Raw genomic sequence first — 16,345 nt, forward strand, 5'->3', positions numbered from 1 at the left:
TTATTTGCTGAGTGGAAGGTGGTGGTTTGTGAGTAGGTGGGGAGATTTAAAGAGCTGGTGCAGAACGGGGCTAGCAGGGGGGTGGGGTGGGGCATAGCCAAGATGGATAAGACCAAAATACTATCAGGGATTGGATCTAGGTGGTAGAATATTAGAAAATTTTATTTTCTTCATCTTTTTCTGGATTTCTCATATCTACAATGAACACACACGACTTTTGTAATAAGAGGAAAGAACAAAAAATATTATGGCAGACATAGTTAATCACTTCTCAACAGGCATTCTTCCCTTCTTCCCTGCTGACCAGATGAATGATGATTGGTACAAGCCAGTCATGGTAATAGTCCCCTCCCCCTGTGGTTGGTTTAGTGGCACCTGCATGCCCTAGTCTGACCAATGAGATGAAAGGAGTCTGCTGGTGAGTGTTGGGGCAGGATTTTATGAAAGATTTCCCTTCCTGATAAAAACAAGAGAGAGAGAGAGAAGGGGACACCCTCTTGATATCCCTTTCCACCGTGAGTGGTGTGATATTTGGTTCTGGAGCAGCCATGCAGCCTTGAGGGAAGATGTCGCCAAGGAGGAAGACTGAAGGGAGAGACAGCAAGGTCCTAGATGACAGGTTGAGCCACTGAGTCAATCCAAGGCCTATTCTGCTGACTTCCTATTAAGTGAGACTATAAAACTCCTGAGGTCTAAATCACTTTCAGTCAGGTAGACTATTAATTACAACCAAAAACATCTCAACTGACACAGGATGTTTTTTTAAGTGTGTTGAGAGACATCCTGATGGCTTTAGAGGCTCATTTCATCTCTCCTTTTTTTTTTTTTTTTTTGGTAGCTTAGCAGAGAGCTAGCTCAGCATGTCAGGATTAGCTCAATGGAAGAACTGGCTGATATCAGCCATGGGCCCCTATGGCTCCCCCTTTCTAACTAGGCCACTAGTTGGGGGAGCTTCCAATGTGACATAATTACGTAGATGTTCCCTGCCCTTGACCACACTATTTAAAAGTTTCATTTTCTATCATTCATTTTAACAAAACATGTTCCTTCCTTATTTCAGCACTACTAGAACAGGACCCTTTTTTATTGGGACTCCGGCCATGCTGCTGTTGGAGTAAAGAGAGTTCCAGAGATTGCTAGAGCTCTACTTTTTGCTTGGAAGTTTCCGCCTGTTAAAACCAAACCTGTGTTTTTTGTTTTTTTCTACTTTTTGCTTGGAAGTTTCCTTCTGTTAAAACCAAACCTGTGTTTTTTGTTTTTTTTCTACTTTTTGCTTGGAAGTTTCCCCCTGTTAAAACCAAACCTGTGTTGTTTGTTTTTTTCTACTTTTTGCTTGGAAGTTTCCCCGTTAAAACCAAACCTGTTGCTATTGAGTTGATTCTGACTTATAGTAACCCCGTGCGTTTCAAGGAGTTTTCTTAGCTGTATTCTTTTTTTAGACATTGAACAGATTTATTGAAGGGAATGCTTGAGAAGGAAACCAGTGAGTGTCCGAGAAGGTAAAGAAAGCATTTTAGGTCTAACCCCTGTGAAGGAGCGGAGGAAGGATGGAGGGTTGCCTAGGAAGGATCTCAGACTGTTCTACAGTTCTACGAATATTTTGTTGAGGCTGATGGGGAGTTCTTAAGACAAAGTTAGCCACTAAAAGAGTCCTGCATTTTTCAGTAATTGACTTGAATTAGTACCCCTGCCATGCCTAGTCATTGGTTGGGAGTGGCCCAGTTAAGCATATCTTGGATTTCTTTCCTTTTTTTTTTTTTTTTTGTAATTTTTACTGTGCTTTTTTTTTTTTAAGTGAAAGTTTACAAATCAAGTCAGTCTCTCACACAAAAACCCATACACACCTTGCTACACACTCCCAATTACTCTCCCCCTAATGAGACAGCCCACTCCCTCCCTCCACTCTCTCTTTTCGTGTCCATTTCACCAGCTTCTAACCCCCTCTACTCTCTCATCTCCCCTCCAGGGAGAAGATGACAACATAGTCTCAAGTGTCCACCTGATCCAAGAAGCTCACTCCTCACCAGCATCCCTCTCCAACCCGTTGTCCAGCCCAATCCCTGTCTGAAGAGTTGGCTTCGGGAATGTGCTTCCTGTCCTGGGGCAACAGAAGGTCTGGGGGACGTGACCACCGGGTCCTTCTAGTCTCAGTCAGACCATTAAGTCTGGTCTTATGAGAATCTGGGGTCTGCATCCCACTGCTCTCCTGCTCCCTCAGGGGCTCTCTGTTGTGGTCCCTGTCAGGGCAGTCATCAGTTGTTGGCTGTATTCTTTACGGAAGCAGAAGGTCAGGCCTTTCTTTGCTGGCACCACTGGGTAGGTTTGAACCACCAACCTTTCAACTAGTAGTTTAGCACAAGCTGTTTGCTCCACCCAGGGGCCTTTTCTCCCTATGATACCCTATCTGAGGAGACGTGGTGATACAGTGGCTAAAGGCCTCAACTGCTAATTAGAAGGTTGATGATTCCAACCCACACATGGCTCTGCAGGAGAAAGATTTGGCACTTTGCTTCCATAAAGACTAAAAAAAAAAAAAGAAAACCCATTGCCATCAAGTCAATTCTGACTCACAGCAACCTTGTAAGACAGAGTTGAACTGCCCCATAGGGTTTCCAAGAAGCAACTGATGGATTCAAACCGCCAGCCTTTCAGTTAGCAGCCGTAGCTTACCATAGCTCTTAGCCATTGTGCCACCAGGGCTCCCTGTAAAGATTCCAAAACCCAAATCGAACCTGTTGCCATCAAGTCAACTCCGATTCAGTGACCCTCTAGAACAGAGTACAGCTGTAGTCCCACTCTGTCCTACAGTTCTACTCTGTCCTATAGGGTCACTATGAATTGGAATTGACTCGAGAGCAACGAGTTTTTGGTATACCCCACCTGCACTACTAAGTGGGGCTAGTGGTGTGTGTCCTGAAACCTCTTTGCATGACAAAGTGTTATGCAAAGAGGAAACCCTAAGACAGGAACAGCAGTGTAAACATAAACTGGAACAGATCAATGTCAGTATCTACTGATTGCAACTAGGTTTGTTCTCTCAACCACACATGCTTCTCAGATTGCATGCAGGGTGAACCTCCAAGGTGTGAGAAGTGGGAGGCAAGGGCCGCATCTACTTATGGAGTCCTCCCCCAAGGGCCCACTTTCCACAGCCCTTCATCCACAAGGTCTCACCTCAAGAAGTCACTAGTTCACCCTGACTTTACAGAATGTGCCTGCTCACATTGGCAGGTCATAGCCTGTGAAGTCTAGGAAATCCATGGCTGTGTCCCCTAGCTCTTACTGAAGCTTCCCACATACCACACCTCCTCCCACAGGACCAGAGAAGAGGGATGTTATGGCTTGAGTTTTGTCCCTCAAAAATATGTGTTATAAATTCTAAACTCCCATACCTATGGCTGTAATCCCGTTTGGGAATAGGACTTTCTTTGTTACATTAATAATACTATATTAGTGTAGGGTATGTCTTAAGTCAATACCTTTGAGATATAGGAAGATCAGATTGGGATCAAAAGGGGGGATATGCAGAAGAGAATTTCAAATTCTTATATATTCATGGAGACTTTCTGGAGCCCTGGGGGCTGAATGAACCCCTGAAACTACTGCCCTGAGATAACCTTTAAAACGTAAACCAAAAATATTGAAGTCTTCTTAAAACCAAACAGTAGTCTAGCTTAACTAGTGAAAAATGTCTGCCTTGAGCATTATGTGCTTTTAAAAACTGTCTATATGAGATCAGAGCGACAACAGCAACTGAAAAGATTAGATAGGAACCTTAGAGGGCAGTGAGTTCATGTTAATGGGGGAGGAACAACTCAGGAAAAGAGGATGAGAACAGTTGAACAACTTGAAGAATGTAAACAAAATCACTGATTGTACATGTAGAAATGCTAGAATTGGTGTATGTTTTGCTCTGTATATTCTCAACTACGACAACAAAATTAATTTTAAAAAAGCTTGCAAGTAGCCATCCAAGATGCAACAGTTGTTCCCTCTTTGCCTGAGGCAATAAAAGAAGGAGAGCCAGGAATAGGAGGTGGAAATGGAATATGTGGATAATTGGCTCCATGAACAACTGCCTCCTTTGCCATGAGACCAGAAGAACTGGATGGTGCCCAGCTACCATTACCGAATGTTTTGATCAAAGATTCTGTGAAAGAATCCTGAATAAAAGGGGAAAGTACAGAAGAGAATTTCAAATTCTCATGGACTCCAGACTTCCTGGAGCCATGGAGGCTGGATGAACCCCTGAAACTATTACCCTGAGATAATCTTTAAACCTTAAACCAAAAATATCCTCTAAACTCTTTTTAAAAACCAAAGAGTAGTTTAGCTTAATGAGTAACGAATGTCTGCCTTGAGCAATATGCTCTTTTAAAATCTATTTATATGGGATCAAATTGACAACAGCAACTGAATTGTACATGTTGAAATTGTTGAATTGGTGTATATTTACTGGGTATATTCTCAAAGAGAGGGACAAAAATAAAATAAATCATATATATTTTAAAAAAAAAAAAAAAGAAGAGCAGATTGGGCACAAAGAAGGAAGCACAAACAGAGGGGAAAATACATGCCACATGAAGATTACCAAGGAACCGAGAGGAACAGGACTGAAAAGAGACAAGGACCTTCCCCCTAGAGCCATCAGAGAGAAAGCGTTCCTATACCTGGCGTCCTGAATTCAGACTTCTAGCCTCCTAAACTGTGCAAAAATAAGTTTCTGTTTGTTAAAGCCACCCACTTGCAGTATTGATATTATAGCAAAGGGGAAAGCTCCAGAGAAGCTGGACTTCAGGGCTTCAGGCACATGAGCATGCTGAGAGTCCTTCCACATACTCTGTTCTGAGAGTGCCAAAGCCACAATCACTACTGTCACCATTTGTGAATGGGGAGACCCTATAGGTGGCACCTCTAACATGCCTGAATGGAGCAGAGTGGTGTGGGGAGATATAACTGTATAGGTGCTGCCCAGACTGGGGACTGTAGGTCAGCTCAGCTGAAAGGGTTGCTCTAAAATGCCAGCCCAGAACAGAGCCCAGTTTATCTAGTTGACCTTGGTGAAAGTACTCCTCACCTGGGTGCCTTGCTTGGTGCAATAACCAAATATGGCCACAAGGGGACAGTGATGCCTGTAACTGGCTGCAGGGGTTTGGCTTCAACCAGGAACATCTCAAGATGCTTCTGTCCTGCTAAAGCAGAAGGACGTACCTGTTTAACTAGCACCCAGATCAACAAACAACAGCTTCACACCTTCTCCTAGGTGCTACCCACAAGGAGTACAGTTTTTATTAACAGAAAAGTAGTTTCTTTTCATCCCCACTAGATACATTTAACAGTATTTAAAGAATGTAATTTTTGAAGGCACATTGTTACTTGCCTTCATCAGGGTACCCACAAAACCACAGATCTCCATCCTGCCCTACAACTCATAGCGACCCAATAGTCGAAATTGACTTGACAGCAACAGGTTAAAGCAGAAAGGCCAGATGGAGATTTATTTTATTTACTGAATGTAGCATGCTTTTTTTGAGGAGAGTTAATAGGCAATACATTTACAAGTTTCAAAATTCAAATGATTCAAAAAGACGAGTGAAAATCTCTCACCTCCTGCCCTCCAGCCACTCAATTTCCTACTGGTGTGTAATAAATCACCCTAAAACTGGGAGAAACAACCGTTTTATTTGCTCATGGTTTTGTAGGTCAGTAATTTGGGCCGAGCTCAGCTGGGCAATACCTCTGCGGGTCTCACCTGGGGTGAAGCGTGCTGCTTTGGTCCTCTGGCAGCACTCACATGTCTGGCTGTTCCTGCTGGCTGTTAACTGGGCCTTACTTTCCCTGTGGCTCTCATCTTCAAGGCACTAGCCTGAACTTCTTTTTCACATGGTGGTCTCAGGACAGCAAGAGGGCAAGAGCGGAAGCTGTGAGGCCTCTTAAGGTTTAAGCCCAGAACTCTGACAGCGTCACTTCAGTTGCATTGTACTGGTCAAAGCAGGTTACATGGCCAGCTAGATTCAAGGGTGGGGGAGAAACAAACTCCTCCTCTTGATGAGAAAAGCAACAAAATCCCATCGCAAAAGGCCATATGTACAAGAATTGGGAGGAATTTGTGGCCATCTTTCGCAATCTACCATACCACCCATGGAGTTTCTTATACATCCTTCTAGAAATATTTTGTATATACAGTGAAACCTGTGAGAGCTGGAATTCGACTGGACTGCCTTGTTTTCCAGGTCTCGCAAGTTTTCTGCCTTTGACAGGGCGAGTCTTACCACTTTTCTATCACTCAATTTAATGGAAAATATTTGAGTTTTCCTTCTCTGACAACTTTCTGCCTTACACAGATTCTGGCTTTCACGGGTTTTACTGTACATAAACCAATATGCACACACATATACAGAGAGCATACACACGCACACACACACGTCTCTACTTCAAGCCAGAAATCTAGGAATCTTTCCTAAATTCTCCCTTTTACTCAAGATCTACACCAGGTCCATTAGCAAATTAGTAAAATCTCCAAAATGCACCCAAAATCCATCCACTTCTCCATCTCTGTTGCTATCTCGCCCTTCCAAGTCACCACCATCTCCAGCCTGCCATGGTCTCCTAACTAGCAGCCCTGCTTCCGTTCTTGTCCCACTTGAAGCCATTCCCCATCCAACAGGTAGAGTGAGCTCTTAAAAACATATATCATGTCATTTTTTTGGTGGAAAACTTCCACAGTACTCAGTCTGGTTTGTTCCTATCTTCTTCCTTTCTGAGTGCATCTCTTACTAATCTTTCCCTCTTTGTTCACTAAGGCCCAGCCGCTCTGCTCTTCCTTTTGGGATTTGGCTCCTTTTCCTCCTTCATGTCTTAGTGTAGCTAGTATCTCCTCAAGGAGAGCTTCCCTGACCAGCGCTCCCCCTGCCACCTACACCCTCACTACTATTTTAACACCCTTTTTATTTCCTTCAGTATTTATCACATTATCTTGTTTATTTATTAGTTTTCTTGTATGTTTCCTTTCTCCTCCTTCTAGAACGTAAGGACTTTTGTCTTTTCACTTATGAATCCCCTGGGCCTAGTATAATGTCTTGTCTATAATAAGGGCTCAATAAATATGTGTGGGTCAAATAAAGATTAAAAAGGACATGAACAGTTATTCTGTGGTATAATAGAAGCAAGACCTTGGCTAGGAGGGCATAGAAGAAGTGTTAGGGACCAGGCAGGGCTCCCTGCGGTGGCGGCCCCTGAGATGCAGCTGAGCATATTAGTCCATGGTCAGCTGAGGTTCAAGACAGCCGAGTAAACCAGGGTTACTTAAACAACTTGGAGCAGATGCTATACTGCTTATGAACACCCACTCTAGAAAAGGGTATTTTAATCTAGGGTCCAGAGACTCGTATAATTCAGGAAGCCTGTGAACTTGGATGGGGAAAATAATTACATTTTTACACTCACTAACCCTTCACGAAATTTAGCATTTCCTTCCATTATGAACGTAGGCGACCAACCCCTGTAGTATTAGTAGTAACTGTGACTATGCCACCAAAAGAAACTACGGCTATTTTCACACCACATTGCAGTTGTTACATTATGTCTCTTTTTTTAGGTAATTTTTATTGAGCTTTAAGTGAACGTTTACAAATCAAGTCAGTCTGTCACATATAGGCTTATATACACCTTACTCCATACTCCCACTTACTCTCCCCCTAATGAGTCAGCCCTTCCAGTCTCTCCTTTCATGACAATTTTGCCAGTTTCTAACCCTCTCTACCCTCCTATCTCCCCTCCAGACAGGAGATGCCAACAGTCTCAATTGTTCACCTTATACAAGTAGCTCACTCTTCATCAGCATCTCTCTCCTACCCATTGTCCAGTCCCTTCCATGTCTGACGAGTTGTCTTTGGGAATGGTTCCTGTCCTGGGCCAACAGAAGGTTTGGGGACCATGACCGCCAGGATTCCTCTAGTCTCAGTCAGACCATTAAGTCTGGCCTTTTTATGAGAATTTGGGGTCTGCATCCCACTGATCTCCTGCTCCCTCAGGAGTTCTCTGTTGTGCTCCCTGTCAAGGCAGTCATCGGTTGTGGCCGGGCACCATCTAGTTCTTCTGGTCTCAGGATGATGTAAGTCTCTGGTTCGTGTGGCCCTTTCTGTCTCTTGGGCTCATAGTTATCGTGTAACCTTGGTGTTCTTCATTCTCCTTTGATCCAGGTGGGTTGAGACCAATTGATGCATCTTAGATGGCCGCTTGTTAGCATTTAAGACCCCAGACGCCACATTTCAAAGTGGGATGCAGAATGTTTTCATAATAGAATTATTTTGCCAATTGACTTAGAAGTCCCCTTAAGCCATAGTCCCCAAACCCCCGCCCTTGCTCCACTGACCTTTGAAGCATTCAGTTTATCCCGGAAACTTCTTTGCTTTTGGTCCAGTCCAATTGAGCTGACCTTCCCTGTATTGAGTATTGTCCTTCCCTTCACCTAAAGTAGTTCTTATCTACTAACTAATCAGTAAATAACCCTCTCCCACCATTCCTCCCTCCCCTCCTCGTAACCACAAAAGTATGTGTTCTTCCCAGTTTATACTATTTCTCAAGATCTTATAATAGTGGTCTCATACAATATTTGTCTTTTTGCCTCTGACTAATTTCGCTCAGCATAATGCCTTCCAGGTTCCTCCATGTTATGAAATGTTTCACAGATTCATCACTGTTCTTTATCGATGCGTAGTATTCCATTGTGTGAATATACCACAATTTATTTATCCATTCATCCGTTGATGGACACCTTGGTTGCTTCCAGCTTTTTGCTATTGTGAACAGAGCTGCAATAAACATGGGTGTGCATACATCTGTTCGTGTGAAGGCTCTTATTTCTCTAGGGTATATTCCGAGGAGTGGGATTTCTGGGTTGTATGGTAGTTCTATTTCTAACTTTTGGTTTTTTTCTTTTTTATTAACTTTTATTGAGCTTCAAGTGAATGTTTACAAATCAAGTCAGTCTGTCACATATAAGTTTACATACATCTTACTCCGTATTCCCACTTGCTCTCCCCCTAATGAGTCAACCCTTTCAGTCTCTCCTTTCGTGACAATTTTGCCAGCTTCCCTCTCTCTCTATCCTCCCATCCCCCCTCCAGACAGGAGATGCCAACACAATCTCAAGTGTCCACCTGATATAATTAGCTCACTCTTCATTAGCATCTCTCTCCCACCCACTGACCAGTCCCTTTCATGTCTGATGAGTTGTCTTCGGGGGTGGTTCCTGTCCTGTGCCAACAGAAGGTCTGGGGACCATGGCCGCCGGGATTCCTCTAGTCTCAGTCAGACCATTAAGTATGGTCTTTTTATGAGAATTTGGGGTCTGCATCCCACTGATCTCCTGCTCCCTCAGGAGTTCTCTGTTGTGCTCCCTGTTAGGGCAGTCATCGGTTGTGGCCGGGCACCAACTAGTTCTTCTGGTCTCAGGATGATGTAAGTCTCTGGTTCATGTGGCCCTTTCTGTCTCTTGGGCTCTTAGTTGTGGTGTGACCTTGGTGTTCTTCATTCTCCTTTGATCCAGGTGGGTTGAGACCAATTGATGCATCTTAGATGGCCGCTTGTTAGCATTTAAGACCCCAGACGCCACATTTCAAAGTGGGATGCAGAATGTTTTCATAATAGAATTATTTTGCCAATTGACTTAGAAGTCCCCTTAAACCATGGTCCCCAAACCCCCACCCTTGCTCCACTGACCTTTGAAGCATTCAGTTTATCCCGGAAACTTCTTTGCTTTTGGTCCAGTCCAATTGAGCTGACCTTCCATGTATTGAGTGTTGTCCTTCCCTTCACCTAAAGCAGTTCTTATCTACTAATTAATCAATAAAAAAAAACCCTCCCTCCCTCCCTCCCTCCCGCCCCAGTAACCACAAAAGTATGTGTTCTTCCCAGTTTATACTATTTCTCAAGATCTTATAATAGTGGTCTTATACAATATTTGTCTTTTTGCCTCTGACTAATTTCGCTCAGCATAATGCCTTCCAGGTTCCTCCATGTTATGAAATGTTTCACAGATTCATCACTGTTCTTTATCGATGCGTAGTATTCCATTGTGTGAATATACCACAATTTATTTATCCATTCATCCTTTGATGGACACCTTGGTTGCTTCCAGCTTTTTGCTATTGTGAACAGAGCTGCAGTAAACATGGGTGTGCATATATCTGTTCGTGTGAAGGCTCTTATTTCTCTAGGGTATATTCCGAGGAGTGGGATTTCTGGGTTGTATGGTAGTTCTATTTCTAACTTTTTAAGAAAACGCCAGATAGATTTCCAAAGTGGTTGTACCATTTTACATTCCCACCAGCAGTATATAAGAGTTCCAATCTCTCCGCAGCCTCTCCAACATTTATTGTGTTTTTTGGATTAATGCCAGCCTTGTTGGAGTGAGATGGAATCTCATCGTAGTTTTCATTTGCATTTCTCTAATGGCTAATGATCGAGAGCATTTTCTCATGTATCTGTTAGCTGCCTGAATATCTTCTTTAGTGAAGTGCGTGTTCATATCCTTTGCCCACTTCTTGATTGGGTGTTACAGATGTCTTTAAATACCATTTACACTCATCACTTCTTCAAGGTTCAGACAGTTATTAGACTCACTGCTAGATCTTGTTACTGAATGTGTTAACGAAGAAGCATATATATTATTATATCTCAAATATGGTTTTTTAACATCTTGATGATTTCGATAATATCGGTTTCCTTTCTAATCATATGTATTTTGTGCACTTAAAAACATGATTCTGAGGAGGGGTTCAGAGGGTTTCCCACACAGCAAAAAGGTTTATGGCAGAGAAAAGATGAAGAATCCCTCTTCTGAACCAAGCTGCCTGAGATTAATGACCAGCTCCACCACTCACTGGCTTTGTGACCTTGAACAAGTTATTTAGGTCTCCTGTGCCTCAGTTTCTCTATTTGTAAAACAACATTAACAATAGGACTTACCACAGAGAGCTGTTGTCAGGATCAACCTAGCTAATGTATTTAAAGTGCTTAGAACAGAGCCTGGCATAGAGTAAGAGCTATGTAAGCGTTTGCTATTATTAGGGTTTTTATTATTATTATTGAGCTACATCAAGAAATAGTCCCAAAGCAAGGAGCTGGTAGGTAGGAAAGAATGAAGCAGACACAGAGTCCAGGGGCAGAGAGAGAGAAGGAATATACTTTTTGTTGAAGCTAGACCCAGCCTTCTGCATGTGAAACCAGAAACCCTGCCTAAAATAGGCTGCTTCTGCTGAACTTTCCTCCTGATCAGGCATGCTTATCTGTAAAGAACTGGAATTTACACCATTTTTATGACTAGAAGACAAGTATATGGTGGAGTTAATGTTTAAATTACCCATACCTCTACTGCTAAAGCATAAAGCTAAAACATAGCCTCAAAAATATTTGCTGTTTCCATCAGGTTTCTTCCCACTTGAAACTGGGATGGGTTGGTTTTTTGCACTGTGTGAAAGAACCACGGTACAATAGATTGCAAGCCACTACCTTACACAGACTAGTCTTGGGGCTGTCCTGTCTGAGAACACCCGGGCCAGGCAGTCATTCTAACCCCTGCAATCTGTCCAACCAGAGTATTGAAAAATGTCAATAACAGCTCCAGATGCAAGCACAACCTGGGAAAATCCAACAAAGTTAACTTATCTAGGACACAGAAGGAAGCTGGTACAGCCAGGATACACAACAGTGAGACCAGCAATATTCTCCAGGGTCAGAGGTGGGAATTTCCGGATCCCTCCCAAGAGGCCTCACCAAGGAGACACAGCTTTGGATGATTAGTCTGAGTGAGTGGGGGTCCTACTACACCTTCTGCACTCTCGGCTGCCTCTCTCTCCCTTCAAAACTGCATCACCAGCACTAAACTCATTCATACCTGGCACATGGAAGTATTTTGTAAAGGTTGGGTAAACTAATCAACGAAACAAACAAACAAAAAAACCCATTGCCTTCAAGCCAATTCTGACTCATAGCGACCCTATAGTTCAGAGGAGAACTGCCCCATAGGGTTTCCCAGGAGCAGCTGGTGGATTCTACTAGTTAAGAGTCCTCACTTGATTCCTAGATGAGCCATGTTACTAAGAAGCAGCACACAAGCCAAAGAGTGAATGGTTCCACCCACGAAGGATGTGAGAGATCGTGTCCTTCTTGGGGAATTCAGTCTTCCAAGTCCACTTCCTGCTGGTGACTGTTCAAGGGTCCAGGGAGTCTTTTGAGGGTTGAGCTCAGGCTCTGACAGGCTGAGTTTGGAGTTTCATTGGTAGCACAATTCCTTCAAAAATTTAGTAGGCCTTTGGTCTCTGTGATTCTCGTCAGTTCCAGTGTGAGTAACCACAGCCAAAGATCTTTACTTACTTGCCAGTCTTCCAACTTAATGGTGGATCTCTTCAGACCATCTGAAACAACAGGCTTAAGTAAGAAAGCAACATGCTTAATTTCCTCTTGCCAAGTGGCTCACAGATTTTGTAAAGAGGGCACTAGTCTTAACCACTCATAATGTCTACAGTAGGGAAGAAATTGGCTTTTTCAACTCTATAAAACTCAATATTGAAGGATTCTCAATTAACCCAGAATGTAGGTTATAGAAGAATACCTCACTCAGCAAAGCTGTATTTCTTTTCTTCTGTGCTCACAGAGTAGTTAGCTTTAGCTTGAGTTTATCCATCTCTTTCTCTCTTGTAAAAAAGGACTTGGCTAAAAGCAGCAAGAAGGATCCAGAAAACATCAATATTCTGAAGTTACCTATCATTTCTCTCCCTGCTACTACCTCAGTCAGCCCATGGATCTGCCTTCCAAGGTCAGGCAGCTAGTGTCCAGTTTTGCCCCTAATGAACCATACCTCCCAGGATTCACAACCTTGTGTAACACCCTCCCCTTAAATCTGGACTAGCCCTGTGACTCACTTTAACCAATAGTATGTGTTATGCAGATTACACAACCTTGGAGGACTTGAAGCACTTACTGATGAAGATCAAAGACTACAGCCTTTAGTATGGATTACATCTCAACACAAACAAAACAGGCTTTAGTATGGATTAAACCTCAACATAAAGAAAACAAAAATCCTCACAACTGATCCGATGGGAGACATCATGATAAACAGAGAAAAGTTTTGAAGTTGTCAAGGATTTTGTTTTGCTTGGATCCACAATCAATACCCATAGAAGCAGCAGTGAAGAAATCAAACGACATATGGCATTGGGAAAATCTGTGGCAAAGGACCTCTTTAAAACGTTAAAAAGCAAAGATGTCACTTTGAGGACTAAGGTGCATCTGACCCAAGCCATGGTGTTCTCATTCGCCTCATATGCATGGAAAACCTGGACAATGAATAAGGAAGACTAAAGAAGAATGGATGCTTTTGAATTGTAGTGTTGGTGAAGAATACTGAATACACCATGGAATGCCAAAAGAACAAACAAATCTGTCTTGGCAAATGTACAGCCAGAATGCTCCTTAGAGGCAAGGATGCCGAGACTTCGTCTCACTTTCTTAGGACATGTTATCAGGAGGGACCAGTCCCTGGAGAAGAACATCATACTTTGCAAAGTAGAGGGTCAGTGAAAGAGAGAAAGACTGTCATGAGATGGATTGACACAGTGCCTGCAACAATGGGCTCAAGCATTACCATGATCGTGAGGATGGCACAGGACCAGGCAGTGTTTCATTCTGTTGTACATGGGGTCACTATGTGCTGGAATCGACTTGACAGCACCTAACAACAACAACAACATGCCGCAGAAGTGACACTGCCAGTTCTGGGCCTAAGTCTTTTTTTTTTCTTTTTTTATTGTGCTTTAAGTGAAAGTTTACAGCTCAAGTTAGTTTCTCATACAAAAATTCATACACACATTGCTGTTTGACCCTGGGTGCTATCCCTATAATGTGTCAGCACACTCCTCCTTTCCACCCCAGATTTCCCGTGTCCATTTAACCAGCTCCTGTTCCTTTCTGCCTTCTCATCTCACCTCTGGACAGGAGCTGCCCATTTAGTCTTGTGTATCTATTTGAGCTAAGAAGCACATTCTTAATGAGTATCATTTTATGCCTTATAGTGCAGTCTAATCTTTGTATGAAGAATTGGCTTCCAGAATGGTTTTAGTTCTAGGTTAAAGGAGAGTCCGGGAGCCATCTTTTCTGGGGTCCCTCCAGTCTGTCAGATCATTAAGTCTGGTCTTTTTACCAGAATTTGAGTTCTGTACCCCACTTCTCTCCTGCAGTCCTAAGTCTGAAGAAGGTCTGGCAGCTTCCACTTCTGCATTCTTGGGATCCAGCCACCATGTAAAGAAGCCCAAAGCTAAGCCATGCAGAGAGAGATACCTCAGCCTTCCAGCTGTCCTCCCAAAACGCCACACATGTGAATAAAGCCATCTTGGATATTCCATCCCCAGCCACCATCTGACTACAACCTGTGATAAAAAAGACAAACAAGAAATCAAGCCTGTTGTCGTTGATTCCAACTCATAGCAACTCTATAGGACAGAGTAGAATTGTCCCACAGGGTTTCCAAGGAGTGCCTGGTAGATTTGAATTGCCTACCTTTTGGTTAGCTGCCGTAGATCTTAACCACTATGCCAGCCAGGGTTTCCAGAACCTGTAATACCAGCAGAAGAACCACCCAGCTGATCACAGTCAACCCACAAAATTGTAAGAAATAATAAAATGCTTGCCATTTTAACCCATTATTTAGGGGTAGTTTGCTACACAGTAACACTTCATTGCCATCAAGTCAATTCTGACTCATAGCAACCTTATAGGACAGAGTAGAACTGCCCCATAGGGCTTCCAAGGCTGTAATCTTTACCTAAGCAGACTGCCACATATTTCTCCTGTGGAGCAGCTGGTGGGTTCCAACCACTGACCTTTCGGTTAGCAGCTAAGTGCTTAATCACTGTGCTACCAGGGCTCTTTCTACACAGTAATAGATAACTAAAACACAGAGTTTTGATCAAATGTTTTATTGCTCTATAACAAGGGTCACAAGCTTTCCAGAAGTCAATTCCTGAGCCCTTGCCATCTGCAACCCAACCAAATTCATTCATTAAGCATTTAGGTTCCGTCACTTTAGTACTCTATTTCCAGATATCAAATTCAACATCAATTAGAATCAGTTTTGCCTGTGACAGAAAAATTAAAATAATAGTGACTTAAACTAAATAGAAGTTTATTTTTCTCACACATAAAGGAGGTCCAGAGATAAGTAATCTAGAGCAGGTTTGACTGTCCATAGTTCAGAGACCCAGGCACTTTCTCTCTTGTGTTCCACTGTCTTCAACACATGGCTTTCCTCTCATGGTCCAAGATGGCTGCTTAAGCTCTGTCTTAGTTTGTGTTCTCTAGAGAAGCAAAACTAGTGAATTGTATAAATATATATCCCAAAATATATAAAGAGAGGTTTATATCAAGGGAATGTCTCATGCAGTTGTAGAGGCTGGGAAGTCCTAAGCCCACGGGTCAGGCTGGAGGCCTCTCCTGAATCACTTAGCTGCAGGAGCTGGTGAACCCAAAACTGGCAGGTGAGACAGCAGGCCTCTGGCTCACAGGCTGTAGAGGCTGACAAATCCCAAGACTGGCAGGTAAGTTGCTAGCTGAAGTCCCAAGAGCCAGAGATCAAATGAACAGGAGCGGCTGCAGGATCCAAAGCAAGCAAAAGCCAGTAAGCTTTGCCAGAAAGTCCACTTATATTGGATGCAGACCACACCCTCAGTGAAAGTCCCTTTCACCTGATTGGCTGCTCACAACAAATCTCCTCGTGGAGGTGATTACATTATATCAGATCTCATTATGGAGGTAATTTCATTATTACATAGCTACCAAGCTACATCATAACTGCGAAACCACTGAGAATCATGGCCCAGCCAAGTTGATACAAACCTTAACCATCACAAGCTCCAACCGTAATGATTACCTTTCAACCAACAGAAAGGTGAAAGTGACAAAGAAAGGTGTACCTCTCTGTATTAGTTTCCTAGGGCTGCCATATCAAAATACCAGATTTATGGCTTATAAGAACAGAAATTTATTGTCTCATTGAGGCTAGTGGTCTGAATTCAGAGTGTAGGTAGGGCCATACTCTCTCTGAAGGCTCTAGGGGAAGATCCTTCTTGTCTCTCTCAGCCTCTAGTAGCCCCAAGTATTCTTTGGCACTTAGATACATCTTCACATGGCCCTCTTTCCTCTTTTCTTCACCTCCCTGAAAGTTCTGAAAGGAGTTTTAAGCTCTCTTAAGGGAACCACAAGTGTTATATTTGAATCTTCAGGGACAGCAAATAATGCTTTTGTCGTTCCTTAATTCACTCACTCATCCATTCATTCTCTCCAT

This window comes from Loxodonta africana, chromosome 7 (genome assembly GCF_030014295.1).
Source record: "Loxodonta africana isolate mLoxAfr1 chromosome 7, mLoxAfr1.hap2, whole genome shotgun sequence".
Classification (NCBI taxonomy): Eukaryota; Metazoa; Chordata; class Mammalia; order Proboscidea; family Elephantidae; genus Loxodonta; species Loxodonta africana.